Source organism: Puma concolor, chromosome F2 (assembly GCF_028749965.1).
Source record: "Puma concolor isolate L17-30 chromosome F2, mPumCon1.1.hap2, whole genome shotgun sequence".
NCBI classification, from domain to species: Eukaryota; Metazoa; Chordata; class Mammalia; order Carnivora; family Felidae; genus Puma; species Puma concolor.
The window spans coordinates 35,176,129-35,202,875 of record NC_141684.1 but is presented as its reverse complement, the minus strand read 5'-3'; the positions used below and the strand labels follow the sequence as shown (position 1 = coordinate 35,202,875).

At 49.5% G+C, this 26,747-nt stretch overlaps 1 long non-coding RNA gene across 1 annotated transcript; it reads right to left on the bottom strand.

Moving 5' to 3' along the window:
• Positions 1-1,999: 1,999 nt before the first annotated feature.
• LOC147571927 (uncharacterized) lies at positions 2,000-25,626 on the bottom strand. The gene is made up of 3 exons (XR_015246519.1): positions 24,736-25,626; positions 8,454-8,644; positions 2,000-2,362 (listed from the first exon to the last, which is right to left on the bottom strand). It is a non-coding gene; the product is annotated as an uncharacterized LOC147571927 (long non-coding RNA).
• Positions 25,627-26,747: the final 1,121 nt, after the last annotated feature.

Here is a 26,747-nt window from a genome sequence, read left to right as displayed (position 1 = left end):
CCTAATTGGAAAGGGTAAAAGAAGGCAGTTTCGCATTAGCTAGCTAAATGACACATGCACAGACTCCATGACCCTGTCATTCTCCTTCTAGAGGTTAATCCTATAGACACACTCTACACTTTCCAGACGAGGGTACAAAGCTGTTCACTACAGCATTGTTTGTATCACAAAACACTGAAAACAACTGAAAGATTGGAGACCCCCCCCCCCGACCTGTCCTGTGGGCTAAGTGAAGAAGGTAAATACAACATAATATACACTCATGGAGTGGAAGATGATGTAGACACAGAAAAGAAGCACACCCAGATCTTTATATATCAACCTGACCGATCTCCAGGACATAGCTTTTAAATGAAAACAAGCAATATGTAGGACAGTGTTTGTAGGGAAGATCAAACAATTAAAAAAATAACAAATATACATATTTGCCTTTACATGCATAAAATATATCTAGGACACAGGATAACATCAGTTGCTTCTGAGGAAGGGAGCTATGTGGCCAGGGAGCAGACATAGAGGGAGATTATCCACTGGACACCATTTTGGGTTTTAAGTTTCGGAGTGTGAACTAAGAAAGTTACGGTTGGCAGGATGGCGACCTCGCTAAGATATCCATGTCCCAACTCCCAGAACCCGTGAACATGTTATGCTATGTGGCAAGGAGTAATTCAGGTTGCAGATGGAATTAGGGTTGCTAGTCAATGACCTTACAATCAAGAGATGATCCTGGATTATCCAGATGTAATCTCAAGTGTCCTTACAAGCAAAAGAGGGAGACAGGAGAATCATTGTCAGAGTCAGAGAGAGAACTGAAAGTGTGACACTTCTGCCTTTGAAGATGGGGGAAGGGAGCCAAGAGTCGAGGGATGCAGGTAACCTCTAGAAAATGAAAAAAGCAAGGAAACAGATTCTCCCTAGAGCCTCCAGAAGGAACGCAGCCCTGGTGACATCCATTTCGGACTTCTGACCTCCATGATGCTAAGATAATAACCGCATGCTGCTTTAACCAGTAGGCTTGTGGCCATTTGTTGCAGGAGCAATAAAGTACCACTTATGTTAAGTATATACATACATGCATATTTATATATTTAAAAAATATAGCGCAATGGTTGAAAGTTTGCCCTTGGCAGGCAGAATTGTCTGGCCTTTAATCCTGGCTTTTCTACCTGTGCGACCTTGGGCAAAGTGCTTAACCTTTTGTGCCTAAGTTTCAATATCTATAAAACAAAGATAATAACAGTCACTTATTTATGGGATGATATTACCTGACGGTGTCACTAAGAGGATTAAATGAGTATGTGCACTTCCAACGGTCCCTTGCACAAAGAAAGTGCCAGTAAACGTTGACTCCTACTCTGTTTAACTGTCTCCCCTGACTGGATCAGATGCTGAAAGATAATTCCCACTCAAAATGATGCGAGTGGAAGAAAATGATATAAATGACTATATTCAAAAACAAAAACCCCGAACGAAGGAACCAGAAAAGTAGTTTGAAGAAACCATCTGACACTATCTCTAGGATCCGCTCTTCATACTAAGGTCCAAAATTATTTGGTGATGTCCTAAAGTAGTGCAGTAAAAGTTTCCTTGTCTACTAAACCACTTCCAGTTTGACTCCTTGGCCTTTTTATTAAGTCGTCTAATGTCTCCTCCTATTTTCAGATGAGTTAAAAACCAGGTCTTTCAGGCAACAGCAAAAACCTCAAGTCCCAGGATCGAAGTCTCTGCCAGACGGGGCCAGGTTTCTGCCAATGCATCTCCCGGGTGTCCATGGCCGACTCCTCATACACTTGCCTGGTAACAGCATGTACAGGAGTTGAGATGAGCACACAGACTAACTTGTAAGCCACGCCCACCCTGCTATACTATCTCACCAAAGGAAAGTTTTCTCTGAAAAAATAAAGTTCCCCTTATAACTCGGTAGAGTAAAAACTTTTCTAATCAAAAGACAATGAGCTTTCATTTGAAACAGTGGTTCTTTGTAGTCACCACCCGTCTCTTCACTCAGCCAAGAAAACAGGTCCGGTCTTTATTGAACTGCCTGCTTGTGACATGATTGACAAGTTTATCAGCTTCATTAAGTACTTGTCTTAAATCTGCACACGCATTCTGGAGGGCAACGGTTTCTTTGTATATAAGGGCACTGAGGAGACACAGCTTTGCGGTAACAGCTTGAATATGGAGACAGATTTCTCATGTTGCCAGCCAGAGCTTCAGCCCATCCATGCCTACCCTAAATTCTTGCTTCCAGTCCATACCGCAAGTTATCAATCAGTTGTCCGTACAAGCTGGCCAAAATTGGCAGCATAAAATATTTTCATGGGCTTCTTCACTTGACTCATAGGCTGTCATACTGACAATCCTAAAAAAAAAAAACCACCAGGATTCAGAATATCACTTGGGTTTGCCAGTTTTCAGTGACTCATTTCACTTTGTTGTACCGATAAAAATGGCTGCTCTATATCGGCTGCCATTTCTGTCATTTATTTTGCTGGACAGAGATATCTCGTCAGTCATTATGTTTACTTTGATCATCATTCTCTGCTTTTTTTTTTTTTTTGGTGTCAGGACTGACAATTTGTCAATAAACTTAGCAGTTCCAGGCTTTGCAATTAAATATAATCATATGCATTTGGCTTCAGCAGAGTTTACACTTTTATCTCCTGATACACTGTATTCTGGTTGTAATGTTAAGTTGCTCTGATCATTTTTATATGGTATTCCATGTACATTTCAAAATGATGCTTGATGTTGGATAAATTTATGCCAGAATTTAGGAGCATCTCCAAAATGTGTGATGCATGATAGCATTGGTTCATTTTCATTGCCAGTGCATTGGTAATCCACATTTCAAAGAATTACCACCACATATGTGTATGCGTGCTTTATTGTTCTGTTGTCATTTGCCTTGTTTGTGTCTGATATTTTTGCAACACTGACAGGCAGTTCCGATATTTATTCATGTGGTCATTACCCTCGTCCAAAGACAAATGCCTTTTTAAATCCCAATCAGCAGGAGTGCTCCCAAGTCCTTCACAATTTCCACCTGTCTTCAACCATTGGATTAGATAAAAAATAAGATCAGAATCCCAACTCCAGTGCACAATGATGTATTCTTACACATTGGAAACTAAACGATTGTCAATTTCCAAAAGGGATGTTTTGATTTATCTTTGAAAAGAACACACAACACATATAGGACTTCAGTGTTTGAAAATCCATTCTAGCAAATGGCTTTTTTTTTTTTTTTTTTTTACATAGCACTTATATGTTATTTACTTGTGTATTGTAGTCATTTTTATGATGTCACTACTCTCCCCACCACCTCCTGCCCCAGGAATGGAAGCTCCATGAGGTAGATTTTTGTCTGTTTAGATTTACAGCTGTATCCCCAGCATGTAAAATGGTACTTGATGGATACCAGGTGCTCAATCAGTATTTGTAGAATAAGGGAATGAATGGACCAGCAGTACAGACATAGGGTGCATGGAAGACCCAAACTCTTTCTCTCTCAGCTCTGCATGCTCAATGACAGCTTTGCCCCTGGCTGGTTTTGTGGTCACAAGATGGCTGCCAGAGACAGTTGGCATTATCTTGTCCACATCTATGAGGAAAGAGAAAACACTTGAGTGGGTCAACTTCCGTCTTGTGCCCTCCTGAAGGGGGTGGTAATATACATGCAGATAGATAATGGCTTAAACTAATCAGGACCCATCCTTTCTCTGACAGCCAAGTTGAAGAGTTAGAGTGAGCATTTCCTGGACAGGTAATGGGCCATGTGGAAGTGTGGAAGTATGGAAGTTGAGGTAGAAATGGGTGATAGGAAGCCACCACTCTCTAGGACAACTCTATTGATTTTTAAAATATCAAATAGTTCAGGGGCACCAGGGTGGCTCAGTTGGTTGGGCATCTGACTCTCGATTTTAGCTCAGGTCATGATCCCAGGGTCATGGGATTGAACCCCACGTCAGGCTGCGCACTGAATGTGGAGACTGCTTAAGATTCTCTCTCTTTCTCCCTTGCCCCTCTCCTCTGCTCATGCACTCTCTTTCTCTCTTTCTCTTTCTCTCACTCAAATAAAAAAAAAGACCTACTATGTGCCAGGTACTGCTCTAGGCACTGGGATGCAGCAATGAACAAACTCCACCCTCATGGAACTTATCTTTTATTGAGGGGAGATAGGTAATTAATAGACTATTAAAAAACTATGTAGTATATCAGGGAGTGATATGTGCTATGGAGGAAAATGAAGCAGGAAAGAGGTTGTACGTAATGACTAGGGAAGAGGCAGCTGTAGATTTCAATAGAATGAGTAAGGAAGACTTTCTGGAGAAGGGAACATTTGAACAAAATTTAGAGATGAGGGATCAAGTTCACAGATATTGGGGAAGGGGCTGAGTTTAAAGCATTTTAAATTCCAGATACGTGCAGAACATCTAAGAGCTTTTCTCCTATAATTAAGTGATGATACATAATACAGATATTAGGCTCAGATCCCACCCAGAATGGGAGATAGTAGGTTGCCCTTTTAAAACCTGGATAAACCCGGAGGGGCTGATCCCTGAAAAACAGATTAACAAAGACTGAAGGATTCTTAAACAAAATCTTTCCTGATTGCTTCATCAAATTTGAACTTTTAAATTTTATTTTTATTTAAATTCATGTTAGTTAAAATATAGTGCAGTATTGGTTTCAGAAGGAGAATTTAGTGATTTATCACTTATATGTAACATCCAGTGTTCATCTCAACAAGTGCCCTCCTTAATATGAGTGCCCATCACCCATTGAACTTTTAAATAAACTTCTATGAGAGAGTATTACTATGTTCTACAAATTTGGGGCACTTAAATTTGGTTTATAACACTGGGTACACTGGGTAAAGCAAACTTTCCCTACCAGCCTTACAATTTTGGTGGAGGAAAGGAGACAATGAAAATATAAAATGAAAAATATAAGAGGTGAACACACACACACACACACACACACACACACTATCCAGAAAAGCCTTCCTGCCTGAGGAGTCACCAAGAGGTGACATTTGAACTGGGAGGGCAGGATGGGGGAGAGAACATTTCAGACCAAGGAAAGAGCATTTCTGGGGAGCGGGGGAAAGGACAAGAACGTTCCAATGTTGAGGGGACAGGAAGAGCACAGGATAAAGGGCTTATGCACACTTTTCTCTCCAGAGATGAAGTAGATTGTCCTCGCTTTGGGAATCAGGAACACTGGTGAACATTTCTGTTTTGGACAAGGTCATTGGACCATTATCTGGTGAGCATCTCCCTTAACCAAAGCACATGCTTGGGACCCACTGTTCTGCTAGAGGTTCAAGAAAGAGACCAGGGATGGAGATGGACGTTGGGAAGCCAACGGTGAGGACAGCTGTGATAAAGCGGGGAAATGCAGGGTGAGAAAAGATGGGGCAGGACTGAAGCAGCCCCACATGGGGTATGAGGAAGAGCTGGTGCTCTCCAGAGAAGTAGAGGGACTGGGCTGGAAGAGGCATGGGCCCAATTTGCTTCAGTCGGCCTGAGGAAGATGGTACCTCCTTGAGGCATTTGCTCTTCTGGACAACTCCCTCCTGTGGAACTCTTTCCTCCCCAGTCTATGGATCCCCAGTCTCTCCTCTCCCTCCCATGCCACTCCAGAACTTTCCTTGGTAGAAGCTCTTCTTTGGCTTGATTATTGGATATTGACATCTCTTAGAATTCTGCCATGGCCCTCTTGCTTTGTACTTCAGCTGCACTTTCCCACTGCATCCAAGCCTATGGCCTTCATTTAGGCTCTTCCTGCTTTGGAAAGAAGGAGATGGATTGGAAGGAGGGAGGGAGGAAGGCAGGGAGAAAGGAAGAAGTGGGAAAAACTTCCAGAAAGCACTGCCACCCACGTTATTGCTTCATTGTCTTATTTTACTATATTCAAAACTTTTTAGGGATTTGACCTTTGATTTCTAGAACTCAGTGAAATACTGGCATGGTAATAGTGTTTATTAATCAGGGCTCAAAATATCTATGGTACTTCATTTTTTAACCTGGCATTTTCTCAAAACTGAAAAGTACACAAGAAAGTCTGCACATGAGCTTGGCCAGGTGTTGGTCTACTTCTCTGACTCTCTTGTTAGAGTGCAGGCTGACCAGCACCCCCACCTTAGATCTACCTAGGCAAGAGGAGCCCCTGTCCTGGTCCTGTGCTCTGTGCCCCTTCTCGCTGGTCAAGAAGTCCACAGAGCCACAGGACCAAACTTGTCCCTAGGCCATTCCAGATCCCAGAAATTCCTAGATCCCAGAATTTCCTGCCCCAAATGTCCCAAATCAACTGTAGGGCCTATGCAGGGCCTCTTTTCTGGGCCAGTCCTCTGGAGCCACGGTGGTGCTCAGGCCTGAGGGTGGCCTGAGGCTCTGTTTGTAGGAGCGTGTGGCCGAAGCTTGGCTCTGGGTCAGCCTGGTGTCAGCCTGCATCCTGGGAGGCCCCTCCGGGTGTGCTGTTGAGCAGGGAGTGGGAGGTGAAGGGGCCGGGAGGGAGCCCTGCCCATGTTCCACATTCCAGTGCGAACTCCAAAAAGCCTGCTGGTTCTGAACTTGATCTGGGACTTCCAGGGCATTAGGAAGTTATTCGTCAAGGTAGAGAGAAACACTGCATTCTAATTAACTGTTTATGGGTTTAATAATTGAGAGATTGTTAGATATGCGTTACACGGGCCTCTATTTGTACTCTTGGCCCAGGCCCTGCAAATGTTAGAGGCATACCAGGTGCTAAGAGAGGAATGTCACTTTTGCAATATCGGCGAGTGGACCATTTTGAGAGAAGTGATAAAGAGGAAACTGAAGCACTTCCTCTGCCCACCCAGGGGCCCTGGGAGAAATTTATGCTATGCAATTTCAGAAACTAACAAATACTATTTCTGGCACTTCCTTCTAATGTATACGCCCTTCTCCCTATATATTCTCAGTAGTGTCAGATGTAAAACAGGCTCGCCTCACATCAGACCCAAAAGAAGTCCAAGGAAGTGCAAGCATTCCTGACTTAAAATAATCTGATAAAAATATTCTTTAATCTATTGGGAGATATTAAAATGCATATAAACATATTCTTTGGTATGAACATTACATTTCATTGATATATATATAGTGTGGGTGTTTGGTTATATCGGTGAGTGAAATCTGTTTTTAAAAATCTGGAAAGCTTTTGGTTCTGTGCTTCTGAGAAAGAGCTTCTGGAGCCATGTTCCAGGGTCCCCTCAGAGATAACACTGGTTTAAACTGCCACCTGCTCAATGGGCTTCCAAAGCTTTATCTCCAGCCCTGGACTCTCTCTCCTGAGGGGAGCTCATGCACTTGCCCAGTCAACACCTCTATGTGCCCCCCACCCCAACTCAATGCGGAGGAGTCCGTATTGGTATCCCGTGGCTGCCATAACAAATTAGCCCATTCTTGGTGGCTTACAACAACAGGAATTTTAGTTTTTCACAGCCGTGGAGGCCAGAAGTCTGAAGTCAAGGTGTCAGCAAGGCCACGCTCCCTCTGAAGTCTCTAGGGGAGGATCCTTCCTTGCCCCTTCCAGCTTCTGGTAACCCCAGGCATTGCTTGGCCATGGCTGCCAAGAATCCAATCTCTGCCTCCATCTTCACATGGCCTTCTCCTGTCCCCTCTGCGTCTCAGATTTCCCTCTGCCCTTCTCTTACATGAACACCTGTCATTGGATATAAGGCCCATTCTAACCCTAGGATGATCTTATCTCAAGATCCTTAATTACATCTGCAGAGACTGCTCTTCTAAATCAGGTTACATTCACAGGTTCACAGGATAGGGTTGGACAAAGGACATGTCCAAGTGGATAAACCACTATTTAACTCACTACATGATTCATCGCATTCCTTCAAAACCAGTTCCTTCTGCCAGCTCCGTCGAGGGTGGGGAGGGGTGTACCCACGTTTCCCAAGTTGACATGGGAAGTCACCCTTAGACTATCCCCTGCTTCCCCCCGCCCCCCGCCTCATATCCAGTCCGTCACCAGGGCCGTCGATTCACTTGTGCTAGCGCTCGAATCCGTCTTCTCCCCTCTGGTTTCCACGGCCACCCTTACTAGCCTCCTTTGTGTTTTTCAAACTCCCACCTCAGGGCCTTTGCATGAACTCTTACCTCCCTCTCTGGAAGGTTCCATCTCTTAAGCTTCCCAGGCAGACTCACCCTTTTCACAGAGCTCTCAGGTCAAGTGTTAGGGCTTCTGAGAGGGCTTCCCACCCCACCCCATGTACCTCAAATAGCTCCTAGTGATTCTACCAGGTCACTCTACTTGATTCTTCCAACCCCACCCCCCACCCCCAAAACACACACAATTCCATCAGGACAGTCCTGTCTGTTCACTTCTGTAACCCCAGTCTCAAAGATAGTGACGTGTGCATATCTGTTATCTCTACTGAGCTCCTTTTCAGATGTCAGCATGCACGTATTTACCACTTCTTTCCTCAGAAACCTCTCTCAAAGTCAGCAGTTTGCCAAACCCAACTCCAGTGGACCACATTGCAAACACCGCTTCCTTGTTCTTTCCGTGGTATTTTACACCTGTGTTTCCTCCTCCCGGATGCTTTCTCCTCCTTGACCCCCGAAGGAGGGTGAATATATCATTTGTCTTCCAAACTGGGCCACTATTTAAAGAGACAAAGGGCACTAATGAATTATTATGCCAGGCTAACCGTCATAAACTAAGACTCTCCCAAGGTGAACCCAGACGTATGGTCTCCCTCCCTCAAAACCTCCCTCTCTCTTCCGTGGCTGTCTATCCTCAGACTCCTTTTCCTCCATCTACTCTTTAAATGTGTCCCGGGCCCTCCCCTGCTGTCGTGCTACACCATCTCCCTGTGTGACCTTACCAGCCGTGACTCAATCTGTCTACATGTCCCCATCAGTCCACCGTGTCTTGATTTCTGTACTCCACGTACAAACCCAGCTGCTGGCCAGAAGTCTCTACCTGGATGTCTCAGCAGCAATTCCACATCGACATCTAAACCAAACTCATGATCTTCAGCCTCAAACACGTTCTCTTGCTGTTGATGAATGGTAAATGGGTGGGGGGTGTGGGTGGGCGGGGTATGGAGGAAGTGGTGGTTAACAGCATAAGTTCTAGAACAGGTTCTAGAGTTATGGCTGCCTGGGTCCTAAGCCACATCCTAGCCATGCGTGGTAGGGCCATTATTTAACCTTTCCAGGCCTCCGTGTCCTCACCTGTAAAGTGGAGACAGAAGTGCCTGTCTCTTAAGTCGGTTGCGAGGGTTCAATGAGACAATAAGGCCAAGAGCAGATGTTTATAGGATACCACACGTGCTGGGCATTTCTATGGGACCGATGTGTATTATTTCATTGAATCCTTGCAACAGCCTCGTGAGGTAAGTGCCATTATTTATCATCATTACTGATGATGATGATGATTTAAAAAACAATAGAAGTAGGCTCCAGGCCTGCGTGGGGCTGAAGTCAAGAGTCGCCTGCTCTACCTACAGAGCCAGCTAGGCGCCCGGGGAAGTATCGTGATCATGCCTCCTTTACAGAGGAGGAGACCGAGGCACAGAAAGGTTAAGTAACTTTCTCTGGCTTAATGACAGAATTGAGCTTCAAATTCAGCAAGTCTGGCTCCAGAGACCTTTTCTCAAGCACCTCGATGTCCTCTGGGTGCCGGGTGCTTAGCACAGTATCCGGCATATAATAAGTGCTCTGCAAGTTATTTCCACTTTCCATCCAGCCCACCAAGCCATCTGCCCAGGAGAAGGCCTATTTTCCCTATCCTTCCTCATCCCATGTCTGTCAAGTCCTGTCAACCACATTTTATTTTATTATTATTTTTTTTTTAATTTTTTTTAACGTTTATTTATTTTTGAGATAGAGAGAGACAGCATGAACGGGGGAGGGTCAGAGAGAGGGAGACACAGAATCCAAAACAGGCTTCAGGCTCTGAGCTGTCAGCACAGAGCCCGACGCGGGGCTCGAACTCACGGACCGCGAGATGGTGACCTGAGCCGAAGTCGGACGCTTAACCGACTGAGCCACCCAGGCGCCCCATCAACCACATTTTAAAGTGGTAGGTGCTTCTCCCAGAATTTGCTTATTTAATTATTAGTCTATATTCCTAGTTCATTGCCCAATGACAATTGATATTGAGAAGTCCACTAGCAGGGGACCAGGTGTGAATGGAAAGACCTGGATCTCTGCCTCTAGCTTGAGGCTTTTCCTGCAAACCTCAACTCTGCTTTCTTAGAAGCCTGATGCTGCACTGCCATAAACACAAGCCCGGGCCCACATGCTGGAGGATGAGAGAGAACATGGCGTGGGGACGGGCCGTCCCTCCTGGGGCCACCTGACCAGCCAGCACCCAGCCAAGCCAGCAGCTGGCCACAGACACATGAGTGGACCTGGCCAAGGGCAGAAGAACCAACTTGCTGAGCCCAGACCAAACCGCTGACCCGCAGAAAGGGAAGTTAAATACATGGCTGTTGTTTTCAGCCACTAAATTTTGGAATTGCTTGTTATGCAGGCGAAGCTAACTGATCCGCTTAGATGTCCTGTTAGCTTAGGCTGCTGTAACAAGATGCCACAGGCTGGGTGGCTTCAATTTGTTTTCTCGTGGCTCTAGATGCTGGAGTCCTAGACCAAGGTGCCAGCAGAGCTGCTCTGTGGTGAGGCTTCTCTTCCCGACTTGCAGATGGCACCCTCTTGCTGTGTCCTCCCATGACCTTTACTCTGTGCGAGCCCAGAAAGAGAGAGAGATCTCTGGTGACTCTCCCTCTCCGTATAAGGACATCAGTCCTATCAGATTCGGGCCCTGCACTTATAACCTCACTTACCCTTAATTACCTCCTTAGAGGTCCCATCTCCATATACAGTCACACTGGGGGTTGGGCTTTGACATAGGAATTTGGGGGGCACACGATTCAGTCCCTGACAGGTATCGATCATCAAGAGGAAGTCGGGCCCATGAGAGCTGCTAAGATCACTCTAGTGGAGTGTGAGGGGGCAGAGGAGACCCATCAACTAAGGACAAACGCAGGGTAATGATAGCCTTCCTGGGGCCGGCAGAGGATGATGAGCCCCGGAGGGGACGGGCAGAGGACGGACACACAAGGAGAAGCAAGCGAGGGCTGAGGAGGCATTGAAGCCGAGCCTGTTTGTAAAGAGGAAATGAGCAAGAGAGTCCAGTGCAGTCGGCAGAAGTTAGGGACCAGGTGGTTTTGGCCAGGTCCTTGGTGGACCGAGGAGCAAAAGATGAGAGAGCCGATAAAGCTTCCAAGAGGCTTGGATGAGAAGGAACAAGAGAAATCTGGAACACAGGATCAAGAGGAGCTTTTTAGGACAGAGGGACTCGTGCATCTCTGTGCAGCAAGAGGCGAGAGCTAGAAGCAGGAGAGGCTCGCGATGACGGAACAAGGTCTGGAGGAGGCAGGGAGCAGCCGACAAGAACTAGCCTGTGTTAGCACTTGCCAACGTGCCAGGGCCGTGCCGAGCTCTCTGTGGGGCTTATCTCATTTAGTCCTTCCGTCAACTCTATGAGGTAAAGGCAAGGATGATCCCATTTCCCTGATGAGGAAACCGAGGAGATTAAGAGACCTACCCAAGATCACACAGCCTGCAAGTGATACAAATGGGATTTGAACCCTGGCAACCTGACTTTAGAGGCTAGGGGGAGCTGACCTGGATTTCGGCCCGCTTCTAAAATTAACAGGAAAGCGGTAGGGACAGTGATAGCAGGATCGGTAGGGGGCAAGAATTTGATGGAGATCATGTGCTCCCGGCGGCCTCAATTTTGTTTTCCGGTAGCAGACAGGGAGCTGAGCGTTATGCCTGGGGTCAGGAGGGAACATAGAGGGAGTGAGGAAGGCCCAGAATAGGAGGAGGTTGAAGACGACAAGACTCAGGCCCGCTACTCGTGCTGGCGAGTGGCCCTGAGCTGGAGTCCCAGTTGGTAGCGGTGGAGGCGGCATTTCTCCAGCGGCGCTCCGGGGTCAGGAGAGGGGAGGAAGGGGCACAGTGGCTGCCGTGCCAGGGTAGGAGGCTTGCCGAGGGGGTGCTGCCAAAGGGTGGGGGAGAGGGCCATGGCTACTGGTGGGAGACCGCGGTTCCTGACCCCGGCTGCATTTGAAGGCACAGGAGGGCTGAGCCCCGTCCCGTAGCAATTACCCCTGAATCTCCCGAACTGGGCGTGTGTTCGTGGTCCCCGGTGAGGACTTCTGATTCCATTCCAGTAGGGAGTTGAGGCCGAGGCGGGGAGGGTAGGGAGGAAGAGGTACACGCAGAGGAAGGGAGTGGAGGAGCGTGGAAATGGAGGTGTGAGCGCTAGCAGGGGAGGAGGGACACCTCAAGGGCTGAGTTGTTCTGCCTTAAGGGCTGGGAGGGCTGCAGACTTCCTACCCCCTCTTCCACACCCATATTCCTGGGGCCAAAACAGGACGGGATTGTCTCCAACGTTTCCCTTCATCCTTAGAACAGAGACCTCCGAGGGGCTGGACTAGGGGAGGCCTCAGGAGCTGCCTGAATGGAATTTTCTTCCCACGTGACCAGTCCAGCCCGGAAGAGCCACCCAGGAGGACATCAAGAGTGGGTTATCTGCAGGCCTGGGTATATCCCCCAGCTGAGGAATTTCTCAGGGAAAAGAAGAGTGGGGAATGGGTGAGGATGGCTGAAAATGGGAGAAGCATATTCATTTTATCCAACCAATATTTATTGAGGTCCAGGCACAGAACTTGTGCCATATTGCCAGGCAATATCTAAACACGACAGGTAATGTGACCTTGGGTGGCACTTCCCAGAGCCTTCTCTGGGATGGAAACAGTGTCCCTTTAAAAACAAACAAACAAACAAACAAACAAAACAAGGTGGGGTGGGGAGGTGGGATCCAAGTGCAGACAAGTTTGGGACACATTGGGTTACAGAGAGTTAAACGGATTTACTCCCTGCAGGACTTCTCAGAGCCTTTAATCTGTTAACATGTTCTGAGACTCTCCAAGAAGTCGAGAGGCTAGCATCATCCTAGCATGCTTGACCCCAGGTCTCTGTCATTCCTGGCCGACCTAGAGGAATGAATGATTCACGGAACATGCTTTGGGAAGTGTGATATGGTGGCAAAGAGCTCAACTTTGAAGTCATAAGACCTGGCTCCCGACGCAGGCTGTGGTGCGCGTGACCTTAAGCAACTTGCTTATGTCCATTTTCACATCTGTAAACTAGAGCTCCTAGTGGCTCTTTCCTGAACTTGTCGTCAGGAGTAAATAACGCCCCTCAAGCACTGAGTGCGGTGCCCGGCACACAGAAACCGCTCGGGAAAAGGGCACTGGCCTGGTTGGGGAGATCCTGGAGCCTGTGTTCAAATCCTATGACGTGCTGGCCTGAAAAACTGACTGGGGACCAGGAGTCAGAGCTTCTGTCTTCTACCTAGTTACTTGGACATAAAACCCAAATGGCTTTCAAAGCCTGCGACCTGACCAGAGAAAGAACAGTCAAGGGGAGGAAGGCAGGCAAGGGATGGGGGAGGAGGAGGGAGAGAGACTTCTGTTTCCATTCCTGCCCAAGGGAAAGAGACTATGGGAATCTGCTGGCAGTGGGCTGCTTTGGCTTCTTGCAGAGGGTGGTGACAGGGAGGGGAATGGCCAGCCAGCACCCCTGCCCCCGGGACCCCAGGACTGTGACTGTGCGAGCGGGCACACAGGAAGCCACTCCAGGCCAGGCGGGTGCCGAGCAGCTGTGGGACTTGGCCCCCATCCCAGCAGTGTCCTTCCCGGAGGTGACGCTTCGAGAAGGAGATTTCCAGAAAAGCTCCACGGCCCTGCTTCTGGCTGACGTTAGTGCCTCTGGAAGGCTTTGGGCTTGGGGGGACTTCTACCTTAAGGGACGACTGGGGAGAGGATGTCCCTCGCCCAAGTGCTCTGTCCCATTTCTTTGGGGCCCTGCTGACTTGGGAACAGATGACGGTGTGGAGGGGGAAGGCATCCGAACTGGGAGACATCGCGTAAGGAGGGCACCCCATCCTGCAACTGGGGTGCTGCTCCAGAGACCCTGGGGTATGTGCCCACTCCCCGAGGTTCCAGACCCCACCTCTCCACTCTGGCCCCTAGAAACCAGCCCCCATGGCCTCCGTGACACACGAAAGGTGTCTTTTCATTCTCCTGACCTCGGGGGTGGGGGAGGGGAGAGAAGTGCCATCAGGGGACACCCACGAATAACCGTGATCTCCTTTTCACAAGGCTCGGAGGTCAAACATCGTGCCCGAGGTCAACAGCCACACCAGAATTTGAACCCACATCCTGTTCAGCACCACGGCTTGCCCTAACTGGGAGGTTCGCGCAGGATCCCCAGTTTAACCTCTGCCTATGTCCTGGTTGGCTGCAAAAACAAAAGAAAACAAAACCAAAAACACACACATGCATAAATCAGTAGGACATCTCTGATGGAAGGAATGTGAATCCTGCTTTTTGTCCTTTCGTAAGGAAAAGACAGAATCGCAGAGCCCTGGTTCACAGAGCTCTGTCAGCTGCCTGTGACCAGGACCTATCGGTTTTTCCAGGAGCATACCCCATCACCACCAGACGGTTCAGACAGGCCCCCCCTTCCCCTGGCTTCTGGGCTGCCCCCCACCACTCCTCCAGTCTCTTTTTCTAGCCAGGGTGGGGCCCCTGGGGCTCATGGCCTCGGGCCCAGAACTTGCCTCGCCCCCTTTCTTGGCAGCTGCTAGCCATCTCTGCAGTTTTTGGCCTAGTAAAACCCTTTTTCTGCCTGCCCAGGGGAGAGTTTTGATTGGCTTCAGCTGGGATGACCTCATCCTCTCCAGAATTTGGGGATGTTCCCATTTTCCACTGCTCCACCTTCCTCCGCCCCCGCCCCAACCCGCCCAAGCTGTGGAATCCCCCAGCCTCACTGGAGAAGGCGAGCATGTGCCCTGGATTCCTGCCCTCTCCCCACCCTAGCGCTCCTGCTCCCCCGGGCTGTCTTTGCTGCCCCCCGGCTTTGCCCCAGCCCCTCCTGCACATTCCCTTGGCCCTCAGATTCTCCTTTCCCCTCCGCGGGCCCCTGCTCTCTTTCCGGGGCTTATGGGAAACTGCATTATTTAAAATAATCATCTTACCCTTGTGCCTGCCCCTTTTGGTCTACATTATCTAATTTAATCTTCACAATGATCCCGTGATATAAGGATTCTCCGGTTTACGGGTGAAGAAATGCAGACTTAGCTGATGTAACCTACTCCAGGCAATCTGTTAGTGTGGATGGAGTCGGGGTCCACACGTAGGTGTGTCTGGCTCCAAGGCCGCGACAGAGTGCTTGTCACATTGAGAGACGCTGCTGGCTGTGCTCACATGAGGGATCCTGCCAGCCACACATCTGGCTTCCCTGGAAGGCTCAACAGCAGATCCCATTAGCTCTACCTTCCAAACGTTTCCAAAATCTGACCACGTCTACCGCAGCCCCTCGGCTGAGCCACCTCTGCCTCCCACCGGAATTTACTGAGATCCCCCACCTAATGGGTCTCCCGCCTTCACCCTCCCTGGCCGTTCTCCACACAGCAGAGTGAGCCTTTAAGGTGTTCCCTCTGATCATGTCTCTCCTCTGCTCAGAGCCTTCCAGTGGCTCATGTCTTACTCAGAGTCGATGCCAAAGTCCCCACAGTGGCCTAGAAGGCCCTCCACACCTGCAGTCCCATTATCCCCCCACACATGACCTCTGATTTCACTCCTTACTGTTCTCCCTCTCTGCTGCAGTTCCACCAGCCTCCTTGCTTGTGCTTCAACACGGACAGCAAGCTCCTGCTTCAGGGGCCTTTGCACATGCTGTTTCCGCTGTCTGAAAGGCTGACCCTCAAATAGCTTCATGACTCAGTCCCTCACCTCCTTCAGGTTTTGCTAAAATATCACCTTTTCAGTGAATCTTACCCTATTCGCCTTATCCCCTTTGTCCTGCCCAAACCCTCTCCACTCCCTGCTTTTTTCCTCCCTATAGTACCATCACCCAGTGACATTATTTTACTGATTTATTAGGTAATTATCTGCTCCCCTTGCTAGAATGTAAGCTTCATGAGTTTAAACACTTTTCTCTTTTTTTTTTAACTGCTGTATTTCTAGTGTCTAGAACAGCACTTGGCACATAGTAGTTTCTCAATAAATCTTTGTGGAGGAGAGGGAGGGAGAAAGATGTTGGTCAGCTCATTTCGAGTGGTGCAAACAGAAGGGAGTCTGGACAGGCCTCTGAGCATCCTGGCCAGATGTTGGGAAAGCTCAAGTTTGAGGCCCATCCCCCAAACAGAAGTAATCTGTGGACACTTAGTGCTGCTTCTTTGCAACTTCAGGACCAAACTTTGACTTGAGTCCCTGGAGAGGCCAGTCCCAGGGCAGGCTCTTGGGAAGCTCTGGGATGGAATTGAGTGTGGGGGCTCATGAGGGCGTGCTCTTCAGGGCAACACCCAAGGAAGGGAGGGGCAGGAAGCTGGAATGACTTGGAGACGTTGAGCTCTGGTTTAGGCCCAAGGACAACCTCGGCAGACAGCACGGGACTCTGGAACTAACATAGCGCCTAAGAATTGCCACGTAGTAGGCTGAAGCTCTGGGCCTTCATACCCCAGCCTCAGCCCGTCACCGGCTGGGGGCCTGGCCTCGGCCTCGTGATGCTCTCTGCAGGGAGGGGCTCCCCACAGCTGGGGCGGCAAGTGCTTTCTGAAGGGGGGTCTGGGCGCACGGCCGGCCGTGCCACCACAAGACCCTCAGTGCGCGTCTGCCTTATTCACTGACGACCTCACCCAGCCAGAGGGGTCCCTGAGACCCCAGAAAGGAGTGAGGTGGATCCCAACATTACCCCAGTCGGGTGTGACGCAGTCCAGAGCTGGCCATCTTCTGGCGAGAGAACCAACCAAGACAAAGTCTAAATTGGGGCTATACGGACGGTGCTTTTTTAATTAAAAGAAAAAAAAATTGCGGGAGGGGAACACTCCTTCAGTAGAGCAGATGTCCGTCCGTCCCTATGTGGAAAAAAAGACTTGAGCCATCGGCGTGTCCCTCCAGGAGAAAGCATAGAAAATAAGAGATTCTACTTAGGAAGTCCTCGAAAGTGGTAGGTGGGCTTTGTCCTCTATAGTCACGGGTCCCATGTGATAGATGTGTCCTACAGGAGAGAGGCTGGTAGCCAGGAAGAGCCGGGATGGAGGCAGCATAGGGTTTGGCTAAGAGCTGGCGTCAGACTGTCTACGGTTTTGAATATCGGCTCTGTAACTCTTTGGAGGGGAGATCTTCAGAGGCGACTGCACTGAACTGCGTCCGCTTCTCTCCCCCAAGACAGGTCCTAACCCCGATACAGAGAACGGAGTCTTGTTTGGAAATAGGGTCTTTACAGAGGTAATGGTCAAAATGAGGTCATGAGAGTGGGCCCCAGTTGAATACGACCGCTGTCCTTTTGAAAGGGGAAATTTGGACTCAGGCGCGCACCTGGGGAGAATGCCGTCGAAGATGAAGGCAGAGATTGAGATGACGTAACCACAAGCCACGGAACGCCACGGATTGCGGGCAAACGTCGAAAGCTAGGAGAAAGATGCGTGGAACAGGTCCTCCCTCACAGCCCCCAGAACCAGCCCTGCAGGCACCTTGTTCTCAGACTTCCACCCACCAGAACCAGGAGGCAAGAAATTGCTGTTAAGGGGCCCGGTTTGTGATGCATTGTTACGGCAGCTGCAGCAAACCAATATACGGTAAGTCTCTTAAGCTCGCGGATTCTGATTCTCTGCTTTCTCACCTATAACACGGGGATGATACTACCTCTCACGGCTGCAGCAATGACGTACGATTAACCATCTCTGTCGTAATTCCAGGCACAGAGCGTGCCCTTTCTATGTCACTGGTGGCGGCTCTTAGGCGTGAGAGCAGCTCATGGCCAAGGTCTTTTCCTACGCCTGATTTCCCCCAGCCATCCCTTTCTTGTCACTGTCCCAGATGAAGACAGCCACCCAGCAGCGGGGTCTGTACACTGACTGCGGTCACTTACAGTTACTGCTGCTGGGTGGTCCGCAGGAAGGAAAGGATGAAAAGGCCGGACTTCAGAGCCCGTGGCAGCCTTCCTACGGCCCGCGCTAACCTGATGCTGATCCCTGCCTTGTGGCTTTCAGTACGCAGACGAGAAGGAAGGAGAAGTTGCCAGATCAGCCCTTCCAGATATTTAAAATGACTCCCGGGTGCCTGGGTGGCTCAGTTGGTCAAGTGTCCAACTTTGGCTCGGGTCATGATCTTGCGGTCTGTGGATTCAAGCCCCATGGTAGGGTCTGTGCAGACAGCTCAGAGCCTTTAGCCTGCTGCTTCAGATTCTCTTTCTCCTTCTCTCTCTGCCCCTCCCCTGCTCACACTCTATCTCTCTCTCTCAAAAATAAATCAACGTTAGGGGAGCCCGGGTGGCTCAGTCAGTTGAGCGTCTGACTTTGGCTCAGTCTGTGATCTCACAGTTCACGGGTTCGAGCCCCACACTGGGCTCTGTGCTGACAGCTCAGAGCCTGGAGCCTGCTTCAGATCCTGTCTCCCTCTCTCTCTGCCCCTCCCCCCCTCACACTCTGTCTCTCTCTCTCTCTCTCTCTCTCTCTCTCTCAAATAAGTAAATGTTAAAAAAAATTATAAAAAACTTCTTTAAAAGATAAACATTAAAAAATCAAAATTACTTTCAAAAATAAATAAGCAGGAATGAAATGAAATAATAAATAAAATAAAATAAAATAAAATAAAATAAAATAAAATAAAATAAAATAAATACAAGACTTTCAGTAGAGCATCATTACCGAGAGCAAATAGACACTTAAATCACACCCCTTATGCTCAGCGCTGATCTCCAAGGAGTGATCTTGAACATCCCTGTTCGTTTCAGAGAAAGGGAAGTCATGAGACCAAGCATTGCCCCACTTCTAAAGTGGAAAGTGAACATAACTATCGTCAATTAAATGTGTACTGTTTATTATAGCTAACCTACCATGCCTTGCTATGTTATAAAGGTTGTGAAGTTGTGGGTGTTGTTTAATATGTGATACACACACTTAAAAGTTCATTGCAGGCCTTTATATAATCAATGTGATGTGTGTATTTTGTAGGGCCTGGAAAATAATTTTACTCTTTTGAATAATTGTGGAGATTTATAGTCACTATGGCATTGGTTTTATGGTATATTTTTTGGCTGTATTTAGGATTCATTTGTTTAGGAACCTCCAATTGTAACATTATTCCTTTTGGAAGATTTTCTACTTCTCCTTGACACCTTAAAATGTATCTTTCTTTCCTCTTTGCTTGTACAGCTTGTGTTGTTAATTTTGTATTGTAACAACATCTACCACAGCTAAAAGCTTTTATTGGGGGGTGGGGATTATGAATGCGACATATGCTTATTTTCTTAATTTCAGAAAAGATAGCAGAGTATAAAAAAGCAAATAACGTCTCCCAGAATCACAACCTCTTAGAATATTTCCTTCTTGTCTTTTTTCTCAATCTGAGTATAAATAAGTAGTTCGTGTGTAAGAGGAACAGGGGGGAGTAGAGAGCTGTGTCTGTGGCAAAACCGGGACAAGTGTGGGCTTCTGTAGGGAAGTGGTGGGGCAGCTGCCAGGGGCTGATGCTCTAGAAGGAGCGAGGAACCTTCTGAATGAGGGCTCGTCCCATGGGGACAAGAGGTCAAGCAGATGTCTTTGCCTTAGTGAGTGAGCCCTCGTCATTAAAGAAGGGCTGCATCTGAATATAACCTAGCTCAGCCTGAGAGCTCAGAACCTATGGAATCAAGTCTGGGTCATGTGGGGAGGGGAGAGGGGAGGGGTTCCTGACATGGTCCAGCCATGTCAGGCATTGCAGAATTGTTTCACTGAAGAACAGGTCCTAGACCTGCTTCATCATCAGCCTTAGGTGCCCAGCAGGGGTGTGGTACATTTTACACCGGGAAGAGGGGGAAGCGATCATGGAAATCACGTGTTAGTGGCAATGCCTGGACTTAGACATGAGCCCCATGGGAAACACCCATGGGAAACTTCTAGAAACACTTGGTATGAGCTCGCAGAGGCAGATGGGAGGAAGAACATGCAAAACTCAGGTGCCTTTTGCCGTGATGTGTTGCTTCATGACTCTAGCCAGACAGTGAGACCGCTGACAGCACAGTCATGTCATATTTAACTTGACTCCCGTCACCTAGCTCATTGCTTGCCTGGCATATAGTAAGTGCTCGGGGCATGAAATTTTTGCTGATTAAATATCCTCTTTTAAATATCTTCTTTTTGATAATCTGATTTATGACATGGTTTCCAGGAACATGCTATGGTTAAAAATGGGACTCCCTGACCAGAAAAATGAAGTCAAGATGCTGCTCACAAACTTAGCATCAATGAATCTTGGCATTCCCTTCCCCCAAGCACTGGGATTAGAAAAATGCTGGAGTTTTCCATCAACGAATGCCCTTGAGCCCTGACACTTTTCCTCATTATTTAAATGGATCTAGGAATAGAAGAGAGACCAGAACCAACCAAGCCACCTCCTCAGATGGACAGGAGCCTGGAGACCTGGCCTTTGTTTTACTGGTGAACTGGGTGTCAGCCATGTGTCTGGCACTGTGCTGGATATCCCACGGGTTCTAGACAAACAGATCTCACTCAGCCCTTGTCCCTGGGGACTTTGTCACTAGCGAGAGAGATTAACTGTTGCAAAACCTCTGTACCACAGAGCTGTTCAGGGCAGTGTGCAATCAGGGAGCAATAGCACAGATGAAGTGGCCAGAAGGATCTAGTGAGACAGAGACCCTGGGGGCCAGAGGCAGGAGAAGACTTGGTGAAGAAGGTGGGGAACGAGTGGGCGTGGAGGACAGGGTCATCTTGAGGTTGAGAAGGAAGTCAACTAGCAGGGTTCCCCTCCAGCTCTACCCTGTCACGCTGTGTGCCCTTAGGTTAGTTATGTCACCTGTCGAAGACTTAGTGTCTATAAAATAGTTCCTACCTCGCAAGGCTGTTGAGGAGTAAACGATATGCACAAGGTGCTTAACAAAGTGCCAGGCCCAAGATAAGCACTCGATAAATGTCAGCCATGGCTTTTGTTATCAAGAAGAGTGGGTGAAATTTAGAGACGGCTAGGGATTGGGAGGCCTGACCAAACTTCTGGAGTAGTTCAGTTCTATTTATTTATTAAGCACCAACTATGTACCAAGCATTGTGCTTGGCTCTGGGGTAGTGGAGACAGGGGCCTTGCCCTTAAAGAACTGACAGGCAAGCTGGATACAACAAATAGGCAACACTCCCCGTTGTGTTCCCCACAATAAAGCAGGGAGTGTGTAGGGTCGGAGGAGGTCATGTGGCCAAGGCTACAGGTAGCCAAGGAGCCCTTTCCCAGGTGGAGGATCTCAGCTGAGATCTGGGTATGAGCAGGAATTAGCCCACGGGTAGAGGAGGGCCGGACAGGAGAAGAAAGGGAGAGTCTTGAGCAAAAGGAAGAACATTTCAATCATCTGGAGAGTTCAGTCCATTCAAGCCGCTACAAGTCAGCTCAGTGTGTCTGGATCCAATTAGATGGGGAGGGAGGGAAACCGGTCACAAGGGCTCTGAGGCCAATGGAGACCCTGAAAGGGAGGGCCATAAACTCACTGGTGCCTTCCGAGGATTACCTTAATGCCCAATGGGAGGAGACAAGGCCAGAGGAGACAGACCATGATATTTTGTGATCATCCAGGTGAGAGACTGGGGTGGCCTCAACTAGGGTGGTGGTGGAATAGGGGACAAGGGGACACATTCCAGAATTACTTAAGAGCAAAAGTGACCGCAGCTCTTTCTGCCCCATGGGCCCTGCCCCTGTGCTTTAATAAAGATCATCTTTTTTCGCACTGAAAAAAAAAAAAAGTGAATCCTGGTCCTCGGGGATCTCCCACTTCCACCACACTTACATCAGGCACGTGAAAGACAGACACGTATAGACCACGCCAGATGAGTAGCAATGGAGGTACGCAGGACACTGGAAGGGTACAGGAGAGGGCTCAGCAAAGGCTGACAGACAGGGCCAGGCCACAGGTAGAGGCTCCTGCCAGAGGTGATAGTGGTGGCCTGGGAGGCACTGGGCAGGGTGTGGACTTACGCTGGTCCTCGGGATCCCAGCAGGGTCACACTTGATGGTATGGGTTGTAGGAGCCTTTGGGGACCCCCCCCCCCCCCACAGAGGGAAGGTGGGAACGGAAGTGGAGTACAGAAGGAAGCAGCTGCCTGCAGGGTTCATCGGAATGGGCGGGGGGTGGGGGGGCGGGGAGTGGGAGCCCAGAAAGGCAGATGTGCTGGTTTGGGCCCAGGGGAGAAAGAGGAGGAGGAGTGAGCAGGAGAAACTTCGCAGGAAGTGACTAGGCTGGTGGAGGGAAGGAATCCACTGCGGCTCGGGGCATGAGACTGAAGCTGAGGCCCTGTCCAGACGGTACGGCCAGAACCAGGGCACTCGGTACCCAGCACAGGGAGGTCAGTGCCACGGCTACCCTTTCCTGGGTGCCTGCTGCCGCCAGACCCAAAGCCTGCAGACGGGCAGACATCGTGACACCATTTCCTCCTCGCCACCACCACCACCGTCCATGACGCTGTTCCCCACTTTACACACGCGGCCACCGTGGTTCAAAGAGGCTAAGAAACTCACCAGGCGCGCAAGTGATGGGAAGCCGTGAATTCAACACAAACCTTGAATGCTGACTATGTGAGGTAGGGTTGAGCATTAAGTCCATGGATGTGTATAGAGGACATGTGCCTGGGACAGAGGGGGCATTTTCCAAGCGTTCCCCGTTATTATCATGTCGGGACACAGCGTCAGGCCCTGGAGATATTGTGGTTAACAAAACGAGAGATTCCTGGCCCCGTGGACCTTAGCGTCCCGTGAGGAAGACAGATGTAAAGGAAAGATGCAAGAAAACATAACACAGATCACAGGAAGTGCCAGGAAAGAAAATGGACTCTATGTTACAAAGTGCCCAGTTTGACCCCAAAGCCCAGGCCGCTGGACCACGAAGGGCTGAGGCATTAGTGGTCGGGGACTGGTTCTGATGCAGGACGAATCATGGTGGCACCTCCACAGCAGGGTTCCTTTACGGGAAGAAGCAGAGACGGACTAGAGCAGTGGTTTTCAAACTGTTTTAGCTGAGGAACCTTTTATTTAAACAGGAGCGTAAGCATAAGCCAAATCCAATGAGCAAACGAACACAAGCTCGACTGCTCTGACTGAGGGCCGAACTGCCGCCCCCCCCCCCCCCCCCCCCCCCCCCACCCCGTCTGCCTTTCCATTTCCATTCTCCACAGCCCCAGAGGGGCTCCACCAAATTCCCAGCAGGAACGCCACGGGATCAGAATAGGACTTAACATTAAATGAGCACTTACCGACAGCTATCATGACTTACGCTGTCTCATTTCATTTTCTTTTTTTTTTTAATTCTTTTTAACGTTTATTTATTATTGAGAGACAGAGCATGAGCATGGGAAGGGCAGAGGGAGGGGAAGACACAGAATCTGAAGCAGGGTCCAGGCTCTAAGCTGTCAGCGCAGAGCCCGACGCGGGGCTCGAACTCACAAACCGCGAGATCATGAGCTGAGCCGAAGTCAGATACTTAACCGACTGAGCCACCCAGGCACCCCTCATTTCATTTTCCCCATGACCCTATAAAGTCATCTTTTTATAATGAGGAGGCTGAGGCTTAAAGGGGTTGATAACATCAACCAATCAATGGCTGCTTGAAAGAGCTGCTTGGCGGTCACGGTCTGGCGCCTGCCCAGCTGTGTAGCCCCATGGCTGCCACCCCCTCACACACACTCACACGTACACACCCACACATACACCCACACATACGCTGCAACCATACTTCCTTTCTTTAAATCACAGGTACCCATCTCGCTTCCCCGGCCTCGGCACACGCTTTTCCATTCTTCAAACAGTATGTTAGTCTCTTATTGATTCTGTAACAAATGATCACAAACAGTGGCTTAAAACAACACAAATTGTCTCATACTTCTGAGGATCAGAAGTCTCCAAAGTGGGCCAGCAGGGCTTTGCTCCTTTTGGAGGCTCGAGGGGGAGAATCCATTTCCTTGCCTCTTCCAGCTTCTAGAGGCTTCCTTGGCTCACAGCCCCCTTCCAGCAACGCCATCACTTGACCTCTGCTTCCATCTTCACATCTCTGACTCTGACCCTCCTGCCGCCTTCTTATAAGGCCTCCTGTGATGACATTGTGCCACCCAGATAATCCAGGAGACTCAGAGCTCCACTCCTTAATAGAATCACAGGTTTCTTGCCCTGTAAGGTAACACATTCCTACATTCCGAGGATGAGGATGTAGACATCTTTGGGGGCCATTATTCAGCCTGTCACACCTCATAACCCCACACTCATTCTTCACACCTGAGCTTCAAGAGCATGTCCTCAAGGAAACTGTGTCTGACAGCCCAGAGGAGACCTTCTGGAGGTGGGGGTCTCACAGCAGCCTGTGCCTCTGCGTCACAATGCTCGTCAGAGTCACAGTTTGGCGTTTGTTTGGACCTTATTTGATTAAGGCCATGACTCAAGAGTGTGGGGAGCCGCTTGGTTTTTCCATTTGTGTTTTCAACAGAGTCTGGCACACAGAAGTGGCTCGATTAACATTTGCTACATAAATGGATGAACAAATACAGGACCCTGCCCGAGGCAAGTAGCAGAGGCAGGATTTGAACTCGTGCAGCCATTTTACAGAATCCCATCCTGTAAGCCTTGCACCCTCACAGCCTTACCTCGCGCAGGCCTGCCGCGGGGCTCAGGCGCAGGGGGCATGTGAAGTCACCTCCAGGACATCCCACCAGGTCATGTGGCTGGTGGGCCAGACCACGCCTGAACACCTCCAGGGGCACCAGTCTGACGTCCAGTGATTTAGGACATGGGGTGGGGGTAGGGTAAGAGCTCCGTAAGCCCTAGCCACGTGGGACTGGGGGCTACGGAGGGACGGCAGCCGTTGGAGAGGCAGCAGTGGGGGGGTGGCACGAGGCAGGGGCGGAGGGGGAGCCCGTGGGCACGCAAGCGGGAGGAGGGAGAGAGAGCCCAGGGCAGCGCCTCGGGCAGGCCCACGGGGAGAGGCTGAGTGGGGGGGGGGGGGGGGGGGGGCGATGCCAGCGAGGAAACGAGCTGTCAGAAACTCGGAGGCGGCGTGGGAAAGTGCAGTGTCATGGAAACCAGGGGAGCGAGCAGGTCCATCCGGGAAGAGGCGGCTGCCGGAGCATCGGCGCCGCAGGGCGGGAGCGGGAGTGGGAGGCCCAGGGCCACCTGTCCTCGCGGGGCAGGCGGGCTCGGTCGACCTTCAGCAGGGTGGTTTCAGCAGAGGGCAGGGGAGCCGGAGGCGGAGGCCTAGCGGCTTGCAGGGTTCCGGAGGCAGCAGCGGACCAGACCGCCCGTTTCCGGATCTGGCAGGGGGAGCGGAGGGCGGTTGCTAGGAGGGGCGGCGGCGGGACGGGAGCGCGCGTGTGGGCGCCTGGAAGCGCCTGGGAGGAAGCAGTGGAGAAGCGAGAAGGAGGGCACGTCGTGGGCGTGCACCCGGCTGGACGGGAGAGTCCGAGCATGAGTCAGCACCCGGGGCGCTCAGTCCGTGAGAGGTGGGAGCCGCCCGGGCACCGAGACCAGCTCCTGGCTCCCGCCCGGGTCAAACCGGCATCGCGCTTGGGGCGGGGGAGCTAAGCTTTTCTCCCTGCAGGTGCGAATTCAGGTTGCTTTAGAGAGGACCCTGGAGACCTGGGGCTCAGGCCCCTGAATGCAGAAGCCTAGCATAGCCTCCTGCTCGGAGGCTGAGTGCTCCCCAGGTTCTAGGAGACTTCAGAGGGCCCCACGCCCTGGGCTGGGAGCCTAGTATGAAGCCACTGGGGAGGGACTGGATGGGAGTGTGTAGAACCTCCTGCCCCACTCCTCTAAAAGGTTCTAGAACTGCTCTCCCCAGCCCAAGGGATCTGACAGCCATATGTTGAAGATGTGAGCCCAGTTTTGCACTTTCCACTCCTTTGGCGGGCTGGTGAAGCCTATGGACGTTTTCGCAGGATAAATGCATAAAATATATCAAAATACCAACAACATCTTTCACAGAACTAGAATAAATCTAAGCACAGAAGACCTCGAATGGCCAAAAGGATCTTGAGAAAGAAGAACAAAGCTGGCAATATCACAATCCCAGATTTTAAGATATACTACAAAACTGTAGTATTCAAAATAGTATGGTACTGGCCCAAAAATAGACATATAGATCAATGGAACAGAACAGAAAGCCGAGAAATAAACCCGTGCTTTTATGGTCAATTAATGTAGGACAAAGGAGGCGAGAATATACAATAGGGAAAAGATAATCTCTTCAACAAATGGTGTTGGGAAAACTGGACAGCTACATGCAAAAGAATGAAACTGGACCACTTTCTTATGCCATACACAAAAATATATTCAAAATGGATTAAAGATCTACATGTGAGATCTGCAACCGTAAAAATCCTAGAAGAAAACACAGGCAGCGATTCTTTGACATTGGCTATAGCAACTTTTTCTAGATAGGTCTCCTCAGGCAAGGGAAACAAAAGCAAAAATATACTATTGGGACTACACCAAAATAGAAAGCTTTTGCACGGCAAGGAAACCATCAACAAAATGACAAGGCAACCTACTGAATGGGGGAAGAGATTTGCAAATGATATACCCCATAAGGGGTTAAAATACGAAACATATAAAGAAATGATACAACTCAACACCAAACAACAACAACAACAAAATCTTATTA